The sequence below is a fragment of the Palaemon carinicauda genome, chromosome 8, assembly GCF_036898095.1.
Source record: "Palaemon carinicauda isolate YSFRI2023 chromosome 8, ASM3689809v2, whole genome shotgun sequence".
Lineage (NCBI taxonomy): Eukaryota > Metazoa > Arthropoda > Malacostraca > Decapoda > Palaemonidae > Palaemon > Palaemon carinicauda.
Genome location: NC_090732.1, coordinates 81,631,369 through 81,634,292, shown reverse-complemented (window position 1 = coordinate 81,634,292; position 2,924 = coordinate 81,631,369).

Below are 2,924 nucleotides of genomic sequence, written 5' to 3'. Positions count from 1 at the left end.
TGTTTGTGATTTGTCTCATTATTAGGTCCCTTGTATGCATACACCATTCCTTCTCTGTTTCCATAATTTATTGATTCGAATTTATCGGAGTTAAATACCATCCTATTTATCTCCGCCCATTCATATATTTTGTTTAGATCTTTTTGTAGTGAGTTCCTATCTTCATCACAAGTAATTTCTCTACTTATTCTTGTGTCATCGGCGAAACTTCTCACTACGGAGAGAGAGAGAGAGAGAGAGAGAGAGAGAGAGAGAGAGAGAGAGAGATGAGAGAGAGAGAGAGAGAGAGAATTCATACTCGTGTAATTTTAGTTAAAAATATCAGTCAGCCTTACCTTATTGCCTTATTGCCTTATTTTTTGTTTGGGTTCCCCCAGGTCCCTCAGTGTGAGGCACCTCGTATATCCACCAGAGAGTTGCTAATGCATCTTCCGGTGTATTTTGCATCTTCCAGTCTTGGATGGTCTGGGATGCATCTTAGGTATTTATCGAGCTGATTTTTAAACACCATCTACGCTCACTCCTGATATGTTTCTTAGATGAGCTGGCAGCACATTAAATAGTCGCTTGCATTATCGATGCTGGTGCGTAGTGGATTAATGTCCTGTGCGCCTTTCTCTCAGTTTACCTGGAATGCTTTTTGGCACTATTAATCTACCTCGGCTTGCTCTTTCTGATACTTTAAGCTCCATGATGTTTTCAGCAATTCCTTCTATTTGCTTCCATGCTTGTATTATCATGTAGCGTTCTCTTCTCCTTTCTAGACTGTATAGTTTTAAAAAATTGCAGTCTTTCCCAGTAGTCAAGGTCCTTAACTTCTTCTATTCTAGCAGTATAGGACCTTTGTACACTCTCTATTTGCGCAATACACCTTTTGGTAGTGTGGGTACCATATCACATTGCAGTACTCGAGTGTACTACGCACATAAGTTTTGTAAAGCATAATCATGTGTTCAGCTTTTCTTGTTTTAAAGTGTCTGAATAACATTCGCATTTCTTGCTTTACATTTAGCTAACAGTGTTGCTATTTGGTCGTTGCATAACATATTCCTATTTAAAATTACACCAAGGTCTTTAATTGCTTCCTTGTTTGTGATTGTCTCATTATTAGGTCCCTTGTATGCATACACCATTTCTTCTCTGTTTCCATAATTTATTGATTCGAATTTATCGGAGTTAAATACCATCCTATTTATCTCCGCCCATTCATATATTTTGTTTAGATCTCTTTGTAGTGAGTTCCTATCTTCATCACAAGTAATTTCTCTACTTATTCTTGTGTCATCGGCGAAACTTCTCACTACGGAGTTTTCAACATCACAGTCTATGTCTGAGATCATAATAACAAATAGCAGTGCAGCTAATACCGTACCTTGGGGCACACACCAGATATTACCTGGGCTTCATCTGATTTCTCGTCATTTGCAACCACTATCTGTTTTCTGTTTTGCAGGAATTCTTTTACCCATTTTCTTATCTTTCCCACAATATTATGCTTTCTCATTTTTTTCTCCAATATGCTTATGGTGTACCTTTGTCAAAGGCTTTTGCAAAATCTAGATAGATCACATCCTGTGTCTTTTTCATTCATCATATTATTGTATATGTGTTTTCATAGTGTGCTATCAGTTGGGTCTGTGTACTTTTTCCAGGTACGAAACTGTGTTGACCCATATTAAACAAATTATTTTTGACCAAATGGTTCATTATTTTTCTTTTTTATTACCCTCTGATACACTTTCATAATATGTGATGTTAGACTAACAGGTCTATAATTGCTTGCCTCTAGTCTTGATCCACTTTTGAAGATAGGGGTTATATAAGCTAATTTATGTTTAACATATATCTCGCTCATATCTACACTCTGTCTTAGCAGTATTGCAAGCGGCTTCGCGATAGTGTTTGCAGTTTTTTTTAACAAAATCGCTGGAACTCCATCTGGTCCGGCTGCCGATCCATTTTTAATTTCGTTTATAGCCGTGACAATATCTGCTTCATTTAATATCTATATCCGTTAGATATTCAACATTTTCTTCTCTCATTTTCTGTTTCATTATTCTCATTCGCAATTCTTGGCGTGAACTCACTCTTATATTTTTCTGCTAATATGTTGCATATTTCCTTTTTTTCATTCGTTAGCCGTCCTTCAATTCTTAGAGGGCCTATTTCTATTCTCCTTTTATTCATCTTTTTTGCATATGAAGTAAAGTACTTTGGGGTTTCTTTTTATATTTTGAAGTGTCCTTTCTTCTAAGTCCCTTTTTTCATTTTCTTTCGACTGTATAATCTTTTGTTCTGCATTTTCTATCTTACATTTTATTTCCCTCATTTTCCACACATTTTTTCTTTTGCAAGATTTTTCTTCCACTTTTTAATTTTCTGAAATAAGATCCTTCTGTCTCTTGGTATGCACGTCTTTGTTTATTGTTTTTTTTCGGTTACATATTTTTCAACAATTTTCCTCCAGTATTTTATACAGTATATCCGTATTTACCTGTATACTATCACTTATAAATACATTTTTCCATTCTTTATTCAGTTCTTCATTTTATTTCTGACCATTTTATATTCTTACTTGTAAAAGTTATATTTTCCATATCCTTCCCAAAGTTTTGTGCTTTTATTAATTCTGTGATCACTTTGCTTTGAAAAGAACTATCAATTCTATGACATTGTGGTCTGAAATTCCCGTGTTATACACTATTATTCTTTAACCATAATTCACCTCATTCCACAAATACTAGATCTAGGACATTTTTCCTTTCTTGTTGGAATGTGGTTTATTTGTTGCATATTATGTTCTAATAGCATATCTTGAAGCTTTTCAAATTGCCTCTTATCTTCTGCGCTACTATTACTCTCTTTTTTATATGTATACATACAACCACTTTCTTCTCTATCCGTTCTTTCCAATCCACGAAGGA